This window comes from Lactuca sativa, chromosome 7 (assembly GCF_002870075.4).
Source record: "Lactuca sativa cultivar Salinas chromosome 7, Lsat_Salinas_v11, whole genome shotgun sequence".
NCBI lineage: Eukaryota > Viridiplantae > Streptophyta > Magnoliopsida > Asterales > Asteraceae > Lactuca > Lactuca sativa.
In genome coordinates, this window is record NC_056629.2 from 97614481 (window position 1) to 97632224 (window position 17744).

The following is a 17744-nucleotide window of genomic DNA, read 5'->3' on the forward strand; positions in this document are numbered from 1 at the left end:
GTTTTGGGCACTTATTGCTACCTAATGAACCCTAGGGTATCCTCTCTCCTGATAACCTCTGAAACACTAACTTTAAAACACTCAAACTTATCCCCAAAAATCTTGAAAGTTAGAAGAAACAGATTTGACTTCAATTGTAGTGGATGGTTTTACCGAATGGAAATTTTTGGGTTGTCACACCATCCCGCCGTTAGAATGAATTTCGTCCCGAAATTAGCTCTCTTAACCTTACTACTGGGGTTGCACTCTTCTGATTTGCAGGATACTCACTTGTAGACCTGGCAACTTTGCCCTGGTGTTCCTGATAGGATTCATATGTGGTCCATATATCATTACCTTGTGTATACAAGCAGTATATAAATAGGATTAGTAGGACTGTCGGATGTGCGACTCTGCCCCAAGTCCACAACCCAACGAGGACCGGAGATAGGGCGGAAACACACATGCTAGATCTGTGTAATCATAATCATATACTACCCTCGCGTATACACTAAATAATAATAGGTGGGATGTATTCGTCCATAGCCTCTGTGCTCGAACTTCCTCTGCTGAACGAGTGGTATTTCATGACGGTCTGCAGACATCTAACGATAAGGCTTCAGAGGACAAAGTACTCTTCGCACGAGAACTTCGGGGTTTTGAATACAAAAGATAAAGTTTAGGTTTAGGTCGGACCTTCGATACGAATGACGAAAGTTTCGATAATTTGCCGATCAAGGCGATAGAAACATATGAACTCAGTATGGTGAGGACCACGCCAACTCATGACGAAAGAAAGGAACGGACTCTATACTGAACAAAGTTCTCGTGTTTCCTGTTTTCTATTTGAAGTTAACACGCCTATGTATCATACCGCTATGTGTGCATACATACAAATAAAAGTGCTTTATTAACTGAAGGGATACTTTAATACCATAATCCCTCCCGATACCACTACCATCACCCGTCATATACAAGTTATGATTACTTAAGATGAGACAGGCAGTCGACTGAGCATCTCTGCCTCAATTCCTCAACCAATTAAGGAAAAGGGACCTAAGCAGAGTCACTCACTCTAAGTCTGCAACATCTTAGTTGTGCACAACCCTGATGTATATGGTGAGCCATAATAGCTTCTTTAGAGGATCTTTTAGTTCTCTTGAATATTACGACCTATTTCAACATGTGAGTTGTTATAGTTACTTTTAAGTGTCATCCTCAAATTTTAAATCTTAGATGAATATAAATTTATTTTAAAAGTAATTACTATTCAGAAAACGTACCACAACTCATCGACGACTCCGAGGTAGATTCTCCTGCGCTGATCATCAGAATACGTCCATCCGCTCCTGAGTTCCTTATTATCGGGCAATCCCTCTGACGGTGTCCAGTCTCACCACAGCCATAGCAGGCTTGGTTTTCTTCAGCTCCGAGGACTTGGGAGATCGGTTGAGTCGGTGCCCTATAGTAACGAACTGTGTGTCCCCTTCTGTGGCAGTATAGACACTGCATTTCCCAACATATTCGGTGTGGTGAACGTTGCACTTCCCACACTTCGGAAGGTTTCCAGCATATAGACTGGCAGGTGCTGAAGAAGTAGGCCTCTTAGTGGCGTACATAGTACTCGCTCGTTGCCCTTGCGGGGTGTCTTGTGTTGTTTTCTTCTTCTTCCTCTTGTTCCCCGACTTCTGATTATAGTCCTCTTCCCTCGAGAACTCAGGAATAGGGACTTTTACGCTGTGGCGGACTCCATGATCGATGAGTCACTAAGCCAAGCGTTTAGCACTATCGAACGTGGCTGGGTTAGAAGATAACACATTTCCTTGGGTCGGAGCAGTCAGACCCCTAATGTACCTTTCTATCTTCTTGCTCTCCGAGGTAATCATCTCGGGGCATAGAGTTGCTAGTTCGTTGAACCGGTTACTGTAGGTCACTATGGCTGAGCCAACCATAGTGATATCCTACAGTTTTTGTTCTAGTTTTTGAATCTCACCTAACGGGTATTATTCTTCTTGTATGAACTCTTTTAGCTTTTTCCAACCTATCGAGTTAGCCACTGTTAGGTTCAGTGACTAAACATGGCTGTTCCACCATGTTAGGGCCTTTCCAGAGAAGGTGCAGGTAGCAAACTTCACTTTGCTTCCTTTTGGGCATAAACAGATTTCAAAAACCGACTCTCTCTTCTCGAACCATTGCATGAGAGCAATGACTCCTTCAGTCCCATTAATGGACAATGGCTGGCATCTGGTGAAGTCCTTGTAACAGAACTCTCTCGGGCGCACATGGACCTCACCTTGAGTAGGATCAGTAGGCGTTTCACCTCCACTTGTACTGGTGGGGTGATATTGGGCCATGGCTGTTGCCACCGCCGCGACCACTACAACATTTATAGTTGCCATATCGATTTGCGAAGAAGGCGGTACTGCAGTTATCGAAGTAGCGTGCCTAGGTGATCTGCGAGGAGGCATCTTTGCTAAAAGAAAACAAAGATGAAACGGGATAAGCTTATAGCAATAAACACAAGCCAAATGATGAAAAGACGAGGTTATCCTAGTCCTGGATGTATCGGGTCCTAAATTCAACAAGGTTCTAGAATTAATTCATAAACAAGTCTATACCTAATAAACTCTATGAATTTGAATTAACTATCCTCGAATGAATATCTATTTCCGTAATAACTGTTACCAGCTGCATGTAAGAAAATAATTCTAACACATGTAATGTGAGCAGTGTTTCCACTCGCTCGATAAATTAACATAATTAATATTTATTAGTTTGACGCGCAAGAAGTTTTGGTTACTTCGGCTGATCTTTCCTTGAAAACTTCTCATGAACTTGTCCTTGTTCCTCCTGGACTCTTCTGTTGTATACTCTGAGGATGTGGTTGCATTTATCTGGGTTTGTCGTGCGAGAATGAAAGTGACTAAAGAACCTATGAGCTTTAAGATAACTTTATGGGGTGATCCTTAGGGAATCTTCCAATAATCGTACAAGGTACACAAGTTTGTATATAATGGGAGATTAGATAGACTTTCGAATAATTGTTCCCACCTCAACACTACACCCTTAAGAGGAATGGATAGCGAAGCGTAGGCCATAGATTCTATGTCTATAAAATCCCGATTATATATAACACTTTAGGAATATACCTTGCAAGATTATAGGCTTATCCGTCAAGGTCTTTTTTTTTATTCTCACATAAGTTTCTTATCTGGACTAAATACTCCTATAGTATTCTACCGTAATGTACTTGTTCCGGCGTTCTCTTGACTGGTAATAAGGTAAGTTTTAACCCTGTTGCAACACCACATCATTCCCAAACACATGTTGGTCACATCTCGAATGAATATAGTTGATCAGGCTATATGGATCCTAGCTATGATTACATAACTATTCGGGTTTACGACAGTGTCCAACCGTTAAATACTTTTATTTCTGTTCTCCTCGTGACACAAGTTCTATTATGTACATGTATAAGCAAGTAGGTATATTTTTATAACTTGAAGTTATACTCTAAAATATATCATTATTCGGAGCACTTAAGCCCCATTGTATTTATAGACGTATATCTTTTATCGGTTGATATACTTAGTTCACTATAAACAATTCTCTGATACTAATCTGTCATACCCCAAAACTGGAACGGCGGAAACGTTCGGGGCGGAGGACGTCATGTTAAGTATCACGAGATATGTATATGGTAAGGAAGTAATAAACAACCATTTCCTTTCAAAAGAAAGTGTTTACAATGTGTGTTAACAAAACATAGAATTCATACCCAAATAACAAAACAAGACTTGAAGCTATAATGTTCCGTCTTCTGAATCCCCAGCACAAGCACCTGTCTAGTAGTCTCCTGAGAATACAAGTTATTTGAAAGAGTTGATCAGCAATTAAGCTGGTGAGTTCATAAGATTTTAGTGATGTGAGTAAGCTGTAAAGCGTTGTGGAAAATGTTTATGTAAAAGTGATGTAAGCTGTAAGTTCTGTTTTGAAACGTTTTGCCTGTTCCTCAAGAAAATCGTATATTTCCTACTTGAATGAAAGTTAAGTAAAATGACACTACAAGCCTTTCTATGGGTACTAAGTGGGTACAAGGTATATATACTTCAGAGTAAACAAACAATCGATTGTGCGCATCTGCCCTAAGCTCACCCCCAACGGGGAAACAGAAAGTAAGGCGGATAGCACACATCCCATTGGTTGTTAGATCATTGTCATATATAACCTAGTGTATTCACTTGTTACTCATGGAGTTATTTGTAATGTTTCCTTTATATCTAATGAAAAATTCTTTTAAGAAAACCTATATTTCTTATAGTAAAATATTGACCACGATGACCACTTTTATAATAGCTTTGTTTATACTGCTATATATAATCTGATATCGGGTAGAAAGTTAATTGGGTGAATCTGCCCTAGGTCCACAACCCAACGGGGAATAGGAGGTGAGGCGGAAAACACAAATTTAACTACCTATTGGATATTAGTTTTATATATAAACATGGTGTATAAACTAAGGCATTATATAGTTGCTCACCTAAAGTCTTTAAAATTGTACTGGCTTAATAAAATGGATTAAGCCCTTATCTGGGAAATCTCTAGTTTTGTATATCAAAAGTACTGACTCTGAAAAGTATGTTTTGTACTAGAAAACTGTGCTTCGACTCTGTGTCATATAACCTGATCCATACTTAGTACCTTTATGATGACTTAATGTATACTAAGCATAAATATATATAGATTCGGGTAGAAAATAGATTGGGGGAACTCGGACCAATCCCACAATCCAACGAGAATAGGGAATGCAGCGAAGGCACACATCCTATTAGCTGTCGGAATCTATTAGTATATATGTATCATATAGTGTATACATTAAGGAATCATAAGATTAGCATTATGGTCCTAACTTTTAAAAGTAGCCTTCTACCAAGACTCGACTGATCTGAAAGTAGACTTCTACCAAGATTCGATTGATCTGAAAGTAGCCTTCTACTAAGACCCGACTGTATGACTATTATTAATTAAATCTAATCTAGCTCATCGATTATGTGAATATGACACATGGTAAAGGTATTAATAATATTGAAATTGGAATTTTATATCCTTCTGTAATTGTCGTGTTGACAGTGTAAGTATTGTAGTATTTGTAATAAGTGACTACTTTTAGTACTATTGTGCCTTAATTGAGGGTTAAGGCATGTGATGGCTAGATCCTATGTTAAACTCTCCCTTGTCAAGAGATTCTAGGAACTACATGCGACCCCTGCATGAGTGCAAGCCGCGAACATCCACGTTACTATGATCATGTATACCCAATATAACTATCATAGTGTAGAAGTGATTCATTGGTATAGTTAGATCCTGAAAACGTTCAATGCTATAGCACCTTATTATGTTTTGTTCTGTTCTGTTATCGTGTATTGATATCGTATTTATGTAAATGTATTCCATGTACGCGTATCTATATAAAAGTATTTGTGTAAATGTATTTATGTAAACATATACCATTAGTATAGACTCATGAACTGAACTGAATCTTTGCGTGTTTCTTTGTACTAGAAGTAGTGAATAGCATTCTCCTAAACTATACCTATAGTAGTTTATTAATGTTCTACCTGGTCTGTTACTGAAAAGACTCATTTATCTACCAAGTTATGCTTATACTTTAAAAACGAAGTTTTCTATAACTATAAAGTAACATAACCTTTAAAAGAGTTTTGAAATGTATTGAAAACTAATAAATAACATAAGTAACATTTTGAACGATGTTTATAACAAACATTTACAAAATTATCATTGTGTTCAACTTGTATTCCCCCCTTAAAACAATTAAAATAGTTAAAAGATTCATTACAGGGTATGAACTCACCTGATGTGGGTGATTCAAACGGGTATGCGCGTACGGATGAGAAGTTCCACGAATGAAGTCCCGAGACAAAATAAGTCCTTAATGACATGTAATGACACATATTGACATGAATATAGTGTTTATAACAACTATATGAAAGAAAACACCTTCTGGGACTAGGAACCACCTTGGTTAAGTGTTGGAATCACATATGATTCAACAAAGGGAAGTGAAATGGCATCTAAGGGTGTTTATGGTTTTGTAACCAACTCCACTTGAGTTTACGGTTGTAAACCCATGAGTTTACTGTCGTAAACTCATGTTCCTTTGAACATTTTGTGCTTTGAAGTCCTAGAAGTCATTTTGAAGCATCCTAACTTCAAGTCTAAGCCTTAGGAAGTGAGTAGGGCATCAATTCACTCCTTAATGAAGTTTTCGGCCCATGGACCATTTCTCCATGTTTTTGCTGCCGTAAACTCATAGGGACCATCGTATTTTGTTTGCTTTGAGTACTAAAGACATCAAGGTAAGGTGGTAGGCTAGTTTCTTGGCTTAAGGAAGGAATATGGGGCATTATAACCCTCTTTGGGGTGTTTACGGTTTTGGGAGCTCCCCAAACCGTAAACACACATACAAGGGACATTTTTGTGGTTTTCATGTGCTAAAAACATCAAAGGAAAGTTCTAGTTTTGCTTCCAAGGTTTATAAAGGGAATAGGGTCACTTTTGCACCCTTTTTAGGGTTTACGGTCCAAGATGATTCTTGGGCCGTAACCACCTTATCCTTTGTGATTTTGGGTGTTCTCTTGATGCTCCTAAGGTTTAAACATGTCAAGAATAGTTTCTAGCTTCAGTTCCAAGGTTTGGAGGAACATTGGGCACAGTTTGGCCCTATATTTAGTGTTCACGGTCCAAGAGGATCTTGGGCCGTGAACACCTTTTTCTTGGGATTCTTAGCTGATTTTCATGTTATCTAGGCATATAAAACACTTTAATACACTTTAGGATTGAAGTAATTACAGTTCGGGGTGAACGGGTAAAGATCCTTAGGAGAGAATTCGGGTTTTCTCTAGTTGGAATTATAAGAAATGAACCTAAAATGGCTAAGTTTCACTTATATAGTCTTGAGGGTTTTCGGTCCCAATACCGTTTTTGGACCGTAAATTCCAAACTCTTGAAGTTTTGGGCACTTATTGCTACCTAATGAACCCTAGGGTATCCTCTCTCCTGATAACTTCTGAAGCACTAACTTTAAAACACTCAAACTTATCCCAAAAAAGCTTGAAAGTTAGCAGAAACAGATTTGACTTCAATTGTAGTGGATGGTTTTACCGAATGGAAAATTTTGGGTTGTCACATCATCCCCCCGTTAGAATGAATATCGTCGCAAAATTAGCTCTCTTAACCTTACTACTAGGGTTGCACTCTTCTGATTTGCAGGATACTCACTTGTAGACCTGGCAACTTTGCCCTGGTGTTCCTGATAGGATTCATATGTGGTCCATCTATAATTACCTTGTGCATACAAGCCGTATATAAATAGGATTAGTAGGACTGTCGGATGTGCGACTCTGCCCTAGGTCCACAACCCAACGAGGACAGGAGATACGGCGAAAACACACATGCTAGATCTATGTAATCATAATCATATACTACCCTCACATATACACTAAATAATAATAGGTGGGTTGTATTCGTCCATAGCCTCTGTGCTCGAACTTGGTCTGCTGAACGAGTGGTATTTTGTGACGGTCTGTGGACATCTGACGATAAGGCTTCAGAGGACAAAGTACTCTTCGCACGAGTACTTCAGGGTTTTGAATACAAAAGATGAAGTTTAGGTTTAGGTCGGACCTTCGATACGACTGACGAATGTTTTGATATTTTTCCGATCGAGGCGATAGAAACATATGAACTCAATATGGTGAGGACCACGCCAACTCATGATGAAAGAAAACAACGGACTCTATATTGAACAAAGTTCTCGTGTTTCCTATTTTCTATTTGAAGTTAACACTCCTATGTATCATACCGCTATGTGTGCATACATACAAATAAAAGTGCTTTATTAACTGAAGGGATACTTTTATACCACAATCCCTCCTGGTACCACTACCATCACCCGTCATATACAAGTTATGATTACTTAAGATGAGACAGGCAGTCGACTGAGCATCTCTGCCTTAAATCCTCAACCAATTAAGGAAAAGGGACCTAAGCGGAGTCACTCACTCTTATAAGTCTGCAACATCTTAGTTGTGCACAACCCTCATGTATATGGTGAGCCATAATAGCTTCTCTAGAGGATCTTTTAGTTCTCTTGAAGATTACAACCTATTTCAACATGTGAGTTGTTATAGTTACTTTTAAGTGCCATCCCCAAATTTTAAATCTTAGATGAATATAAATTAATTTTAAAAGTAATTACTATTCAGAAAACGTACCACCACTCGTCGATGACTCCGGGGTAGATTCTCCTGCGATGATCATCAGAAAACGTCCATCCGCTCCTGAGTTCCTTATTATCGGGCAATCCCTCTGACGGTGTCCAGTCTCGCCACAACCATAGCATGCTTGGTTTTCTTCAGCTCCGAGGACTTAGGAGATCGGTTGAGCCGGTGCCCTGCAGTAATGAACTGTGTGTCCCCTTCTGTGGCAGTTCAGACACTGCATTTCCCGACATATTCCGGTGTGGTGAAAGTTGCACTTCCCACACTTTGGAAGGTTTCCAGCATATCGATTGGCAGGTGCTGAAGCAGTAGGCCTCGTAGCGGCATACATAGTACTTGCTTGTTGCCCTTGCGGGGTGTCTTGTGTTGTTTGCTTCTTCTTCCTCTTGTTCCCCGACTTCTGATTATAGTCCTCTTTCCTCGATAACTTGGGAATTAGGAATTTTACACTGTGGCGGACTCCTTGATCGATGAGTCGCTGATCAAAGCTTTTAGCACTATCGAACGTGACTGGGTTAGAAGATAACACATTTCCTTGGGTCGGAGCAGTCAGACCCCAAATGTACCTTTCTATCTTCTTGCTCTCCGAGGTACAAATAGTGGTGTCAGATCTTGAGGGCAAACACCATCGCCCCCAACTCCATATTGTAGGTAGGATACCTCGTCTCATGAGGCTTCAATAGCCTCAATGTGTATGCTATCATGTGCCCCCTCTGCATCAACAACGCACCCACCCCTCATATGGACGTATCACAATAACCTACAAAGTCCTCTACTCCCTCGGGAAGGGCTAGCACTGGGGCTTCACACAATCTCTGGCGAAGAGTCTCAAATGAGGCCTGCTGCTCGGGCCCCTAAGCAAAGGAACACCCTTCCGGGTCAACCTAGTGAGAGGGACGAAAATCTTGGAGAAATCTCTAATAAATCTCCGATACTAGCCGGCCAAATCCAAAAAACTACTGATCTCGGTAAGGGATCTCGGCACCTCCCATCTCATAACTACCTCAATCTTGGTCGGGTAAACCAATATCTCATTCTGGTTAACGAGGTATCTAAGGAACTGGACCTCTCGTAACTAGAAATCACATTTGGAGAATTTGGCATAAAGCCTCTCTGTCCTCAATACTCCAAGAACCTCTTTAAGATGCTCCTCGTACTGTTCTTTGGATCTCGAATACAACAAAATATCTTCGATGAACTCGATCATCAATCGATCCAACATAGGCCTACACACCCGGTTCATGAGGTCCATGAACGCCGCCGGTGCATTGGTGAGCCTGAAAGGCCTCACCACAAACTCGTAGTGCCCATAACGAGTCCTAAAGACTGTCTTCTGGATATCCTCCTCACAGACTCTCATCTTATGATATCCAAACCTCAAATTGATCTTGGAAAACCAAGACGCCCCCTACGACTGATCGAACAACTCGTCGATCCTCGGAAGTGGATAATGGTTCTTAACCGCCAGTTTGTTCAACTCACGATAATCAATGCACATCTGGTGTGAACCTTCCTTTTTCTTGACAAAAAGAATCGTCGCTCCCCACGACGAGCTGCTCGGTCTGATAAAACCCTTCCCCAGCAGCTCCTGGAGCTGTGAGGATAACTCTTGCATCTCTGTAGCGCAAGGAGATAAGGTGCCTTGGCGACAGGCTCCGCTCCCGGAACCAAATCGATCCGGATCTCCACCTGCCACTCGAGAGGCACACCCGGTAACTCCTCGGGAAAACATCTGGAAACTCACACACTATCGGAACCTCAGCGATAGAACTCAGCTTCTCTGTAGCAACACGTTTATCCATCACATACGCCAAAAAGCCCTTACAACCCTATTTTAAACTCTGTCTCACTCTAGCAGTGGAGCAGAAAGCTGATCCTAATCTGGTACTCTCGCTATATACCGTAAGCACTCCCCCACTAGGGTCTAGTATATTCACCATCTGACTCTCACAGTCGATCATAACTCCAAACCGACTCAACCAGTCCATGCCCACTATGACACAGACATCACCCATCACGATCGGTACCAGGTCTATCGGAAACTCAACACCAAAAATCTCTAGCACACATCTCCAGATCACATCAGTATAAAAAACCGTATACTTATCGGCTATAGAAACTCTCAGAGGTCGACTCAACGCCTCACGTCGAACACACGGATGTGACGACTAAAAGTTAAAGACACAAAGCACTGACTCGCATCCTAGTGAAATAACACCAAAGCAGGTACATAATTCACAAGAAAAGTACCTATACACAACACAATATAAGTACAACAAAACTCAAAATAGCATAATTAAAAGAACACATACCGGCCATGACATCTGGTGCTGCGCGGACCTTCTCCGCTGCCAGCTGAAAGGCTCTCCCGCGAACCCTCGGTGTCTCGACCTTCGCTGGCTGACTCCCAGTAGCACGCAAAGCAGTAGGTGCAGATCCCTATGCTTATCCCTGAATGAGCTGAGGGCACTCAGCTTTTTGATAGCCAATCTGTTTATAGTGAAAGCAAACTGCAAACCCCTTGGGGCAATCCTTCTCCATGTGCCCCTCCTTGGCACACTTGTAGCAAATCCCTGCCCGAAACGTCCCCTCGTGACTCGTGCCGCACTTCCCACAAGTGCGGCCCTTCTAGCCCCCAGCTCTCGTATCAGAGGGCTTAGCCCGCTTTGTCTATGGTTGCGACTGCACTGGTCTCCAGTCCTGACTCTGGGACTCCTCCTCATCTCTAGTATGGAACTCTAACTTAATCTCCCTGCCTTGGCATTGGTCTGGAGCTCATCCAATGTCTGGTATGATGAGTTCACCAAGAACTCCCGTATATCCCTCCTCTGTATGCTCAGATATCAGCTCACACGTGCCTGCTCGGTAGACATGTGCTAAGGGTGGAACAATTCCCTCTCGTGAAACATCCTCATAATCTCAGTCACTGACTCTGTCTTCTGCTTGAGAGATAGAAACTCCTATGCCAAACGTTCCATCTCCACCAGGGGAACTTACTCGTCTCTGAACAACTGTGTGAACCTCTCCCATGTCACCGCCACATGATCAGCCGAAATAAAACTGGTAGTCACAAACTACCACTAGTCCATCGCTCCTAAGCGAAGTTGGTTCAGTGCAAACCGAACTCTCAAAGGCTCTGGGAACGAACATGTTTAAAAAAACCCTCAATATTAGAAATCCACCTCATCACAGCAATCGGATCCTGTGTCCCGTCAAACTCTAGTGGCTTCGTGTTACTGAACTCCCGTTACAACAACGAGTCACCTCCCTGTGGCATGGCAGCGACGACAGTTGCAGCAGCAGTAGCCTCAGAAACAACGTCATACTGCTCATCAAAATTCTCAATCAGGGTGGTCTTTATGGACTCAAACATCTATGGTATCACCTCTCGTATGGCTGTGGCCACCTCATCATGAATCATCATGTGAATCTCATCATCGCTAGTCTTACTACTCCTTGGATTGTGGCGTGTACCCACCATGATGTCCCTGAAACAATACACAAAATCATAAGAGAATCGCTCGAGCATACTCACACTCAACTACTCATCCCTACTTTCTTCTTGGCATCCTAAATATTCTTACTTGGGTTGCCTACAGATCCGGTGCTTTCAAAAGTACGAGCCCAATACTACCTTCCACACCAACCCGTAGTCACCGAAGTCCTCATTGTAGGATCCCAATTTACATGTACACTATCTCTCACGAATAATAGACTATACTTTCAGTAAACCCCTCACAAGTCCCCTAGATTTTCTCTCGGCTCAAAACTCTCTCTAGGTGATTCTCGCTAGATACTCTCACGCAGCTCATACTCAAAGCACATAAAAGATAGCAGTAACTCCAAGACTAAGGCATCAGAAATTAGGCAACTCTAGTCCTACAATATGAAATACCTAGCCTATCCTCTAGCATGCATATCTAATATCTCATCGATATCTCATAACACAAAAAGTAAGGGTATTTTGGGAAAGCACCGTCCAGGCTCTGGATGACTGTACACACCGCTCCAACTCTTTTTCTCTTAAACTTTTTCTCATTTTGGAAAAAAAAATTCTTTTTGAAATTTTTTCTCAAATGTTTATGTAACATCCAAAAATTTTACGCCAAATTTAAACTTTTTCAATCACAAATAAAACCAAAAAATATTTTTTTACAACATGTTTCCAAATCATTATTTATCAAAGTGTCCTAATAACTAGATCAAATGGATGAGGATCGGTATGGTCACGTCTTCGCCTTGCCATGATCTCCTGAAGTACTTGAAACAATAAACTCAAAACTGTATGCCCTAGGGCTTAGTGAGCTACCACCAAAATACCGATACCACACTGATAATACCATGTCAGTAACAGACAATCAATAACATGCATACTGGGCCATCGGCCTGACTGGACTGCCTTACAGGGCCTACAATCTATCTGAATTTATCTCGCGCCTTTGGCACTATTGCACCTTCACGTGGGCCTACAGTCTCCTCAGACCTCTCATAGGGTGTGTTGGCCTTCAGCACAAAGCAGGACTACCTCAACCCAACCTGCAAGCAAATAACCAAGTGCTCTTAACTAACATATACTGGCATATACAAACATCAAACATATCTATCTCACTGATCATCAATCATAGCAATCTCTCATAACTAGAGCACCGACCTAGCAGGTCACTAACATACCAATCCATACGGATCATAAGAGCATAACATACTATCTATCCTGATTCTGATCTAACAGATCATAACCACATGTAGCATACCATAACAATAACAACTAAAGGGTCGGCCTTGGTGCCTTAAACCCTATTGACATAGTGAGGATAACTCACCTTGCAGATGTCGACGTGGTAGATGAACTCCAACTCTCGGATCACTGTCAAAAACTCCACCACTTATTACCATAATACAATCATACCCATAAGTTCCCAGCCTATCAAGGTACCCCATAAGCCAACTAATCAAACACTGGTCAGAGTTGAAGTCATCACTCAAGGTCAACAGTCCATGTCGACCCTAACTCGCCGAGTACCCTCGGCTACTCGCCGAGTTCCTTTATGTACTTTCCCACTCGTTGAGTCACCGGAGTGACTCGTCGAGTTCCTTTGGTTTGTGATCGAACTCTAAGGCCACTCGTCGAGTTTCCTTCTTGCAACTTGACAGTTACACATGCATGCATAAATTGGGGAAACCTCAACCGACTCGCCGAGTTGTTCATACAACTTGTCGATTTCTACGTCAATCTTCATCGGATTCGCCGAGTTGTTCATCCAAATCGTCGGGTCCAGGCCTATCTTCATATGACTTGCCAAGTCGAGCTTGTGACCGCAACCGACTCACCAAGTTGTTCATACAAATCGTCGATTTCTACGACAATCTTCATTGAATTTGCTAAGTTGTTCATCCAACTCGTCGGGTTTAGGCCTATCTTCATATGACTCGCCAAGTCGACCTTGTGACTCGCCGAGTTCCTTTAGTCCTTAAGCCATACAGACTCTTTTAAGCCATACAGTGGCTCTAAAATACAGATCCAAACTTCTAAGGCATGCTTTTCATGTAAAGTTGCAAACTTTACATGCATGCATGGCTAAAAAGGCTCTTAATGTCATATCCAAGCTCACAATGGGGGTTTCATATTCAAGGATGCTTCATACACGACCAAGCTCGGAGCTTTATGACTCTAGAACCCAAGAAGGGTCCAGATCTGAAGTTAGAACTTCAGATCTATCTCATATCTCACATTATCATCTCAATCAACCATAAAAACCCTAAATCTCAACCAAATTAGGTCTAGAAGGAAAATGAAGTAAAGTTGACGACTTGATAGCTCCAAGTGATGCTAACTAAGGTAGATTTCTGATTCCCATGCCTTCCTTGCTCCTAGTCTCTTGCCCACCAAGCTCTTCCTTTCCAAAAACCTCATTTCTAAACCTTAAGACACACAAGGATGAAGCACCACACGAATTAGGTTTTCTGAGCTCTCAAAGGACTGTAAAGAGGCCAGAGGAGGCTTATGCTTCTTTAAGTAGGGTGCAAAACCCCGGGATCTAGGGTTTCTTCTGCCAGCTCCTACTCGTCGAGTTCTTCATGGACTCGGCGAGTAGGCCACTAAATATGCGATCCAATCATGCTGCTACTCGACAAGTAGGGCAACCAACTCATCAAGTAGGTATTAACACCAAATAAACTTTCATTTAAATTAATACCTAAGAATCAGGGCATTACAATTCTCCCCCACTTGAAGTAGACTTCGTCCTCGAAGTCTGCTGCAGTAAACAATGTCGGGTAATGCTCGCGCATCTCCGCCTCCGGATCTCATGTCCACTCGGATCCCATATGATGTTCCCACTGCACCTTCACCAAAGGTATTTCTTTGTTCTATAAAATCTTCTTCTTCTTCTCCAAGATGGCCAAAGGCCTCTCCACATAATTCAGGTGCTCATCGACCTGAATATCATCCAGCGATACTACTGCCTCCTGGTCCATAATGCACTTTTGCAATTGTGAAACATGGAACGTGCTGTGAAATCGGCTGAGCTCCTCTAGTAGCTCTAGCTTATAAGCCAATTTGCCAACCCTGGAAATGATCCTGAATGGCCCAATATAACAGGGACCCAATTTTCCCCTCTTCCTGAAGCGGATCACACCCTTCTAGGGCGAGACCTTCAGCAGTACCATGTCACCAACCTGAAACTCCAAATCCAATCAGCGTCTATCAGCGTAACTCCTTTTCCGACTCTGAGTCGTCTACATCCGCTGTCTGATCTACTGGATCTTTTCGGTAGTCTGCAAGACTACCTCCGTCTGACCCATCACTCTGTGTCCAAACTGACCCCAACAAACTGGGGTTCTACATCTCATACCATACAACATCTCAAAAGGTAGGGCGCTAATACTGGAATGATAGTTGTTGTTGTAGGAAAACTCTCCAAGCGGTAGGTGGGAATCCCAACTCCCACCGAAGTGAATGACGCACGCCCTCAACATATCTTCGAGGGTCTGAATTGTTCGCTCACTCTGTCCATCGGTCTGCGGATGGAACGTAAACCTGACATCCTGATCGAAAACGGTTAGAGACCGAAACTCCAAAAACGGGAAGTAAACCTGACATCCTGATCGAAAAAGATGGAGACCGAAACTCCATGGCGAGAGACAATCTCGCTGACGTACATGTTAGCCATTTTCTCAGCAAACGAACTCTACCGTATGGCCAATAAATGGGCACTCTTGGTCAACCGATCTACAATGACCGATATAGCATCGAACCCCTTCTCCATCCTCGGAAACTTCGTAATGAAGTCGATCGTGATCTGCTCCCATTTCTACATGGGAATCTCCAGAGGCTGCAGCTTACGATGCGGCCTCAGATGCTCGGCCTTGAGCATCCTACAAGTCAGGCACCTCTCAACATACCAAGCAATTTATCGCTTCATACCGGGCCACCAGTAACTCAAACTCAGATCGTGGTACATCTTGGTGGCCCCCGGGTGTATAGAAAAGTGAGACTTATGAGCCTCCTCCATCACTGTCTGTCGGACCCTCCGGACATCGGAACCCAAACCCGACGGTGTTGGGTCAATAATCTGAAGCTATCCAGAACAAACCGGGCGCTCTCGCCCTTAATCCTCTCCAACTTATAGCTCTCTGGTCTCATAGCCTCAACCTGACCATCCTTAATTTGGTTCACAAGCAGGGAATCCACCGCTATCCTCATACACCTTTTCGGGGTAGAAGACCCAGCTGACTTGCGGCTCAAAGCATCCACAGCCACATTCACTTTACCAGGATGGTAAAGGATCTCACAATCATAGTCCTTGACTACATCTAGCCACCTGCGCTGCCTCATGTTCTGGTTCGGCTAATCCATGATGTGTCTCAAACTCTTGTGATCCGTGTACATAGTGCAACGGTCCCTGTACAGATAATGCATCCAAATATTGAGAGCAAATACCACCGCTCCCAACTCAAGATCATGCGTAGGGTATCTTGTCTCATGTGGCTTCAGCTGCCGCGATGCATAGGGTATCACTCGTCCCCTCTGCATGAGGACTGCCCCAACCCTGTGATGGATGCATCACAAAATACTATAAAATTCTGAACTCCCTCGAGGAGCGTCAACACAAGCGCCTCACATAAACACCGTCGGAGGGTCTCAAACGCCCTTTGCTACTCAGGGCCCCACCGGAAATCCACCCCTTTCCTCGATAGACGAGTGAGGGGTACTGCAATCTTGGAGAAATCTCGAATGAATCTCCGGTAGTACCTTGCTAATCCTAAGAAACTCCTGATATCTGAGGGAGATTTCGGAAACTCCCACTGCATAACTGCCTCGACTTTGGCTGGGTCGACCAAAATCCCCTCCTGGTTAACGAGATTTCCGAGGAACTGGACCTCTCGTAACCAAAACTCACACTTCAGGAACTTGGAATACAGCCGTTCTCGCCGCAGAACCTCTAGCAGCTCCTTGAGGTGCTCCTCGTGCTGCTCTCGGGTCATGAAATACACCAAGATATCATCTATGAACACAATGACCGAGCGATTTAGCATCGGTCTGCAAACTTGGTTCATCAAATCCACGAACACTGCTGGCGCATTGGTAAGCCCAAACGGCAACTCCACAAACTCGTAATGACCATAACGAGTCCGAAACGTAGTCTTCTCCACGTCTTCCTCCCTCACCCTGACCTGGTGATATCCGGATGTGAAATCGATCTTGGAAAACCAAGATGCTCCCTACACCTAATCGAAAAGATCATTTATCCTCGGGAGTGGATAACGGTTCTCCACTGTTAACTTATTCAACTCCTTATAGTCAATGTACATCCTGTGCGAACCATCCTTCTTCCTGACGAAGAGGATCAGTGCTCCCCAAGGAAAACTACTCGGGCAAATAAACTGCTTACCCAGCAGCTCCTGCAACTGACATGCCAACTCCTGCATCTCTGGCGGTGCCAGACGGTATGGTGCCTATGCGATAGGGGCTGCACCCGACACTAGATCAATCCAGAACTCTACCTGCCGCTCCAGAGGCACTCCAGGCAACTCCTCTGGAAACACATCAGCAAACTCTCTAACCACTGGAACCTCTGAAACCGAAGCATAATCCCCCAATCCACGTATCTACCACATACGCTAGATAACCAGCACACCCGTGCTGAATGAACTGCCGAGCCCTGGTGGCTGAACAAAACCCTTCTCCCACTCCAGTGCCCTCACAATACACTACCAGTTCTCCACCACTTGGGGTTCGAACTATCACTCTCTGCCCCTCACAGTCGATCATGGCGCCAAACTGACTGAGCCAATCCATCCCTACGATCACACATACTTCCCCCATGGGAATAGGAATCAAATCTATCGGGAAGGACACCCCAAAACTCTCCAACTCGCATCCCCAGTAGACCGAAGAAGCAGGAACCCCATGCTCGTTGGCGATCGAAACTCGCAACGGACACTCAAGCTTATCTACTGACACAC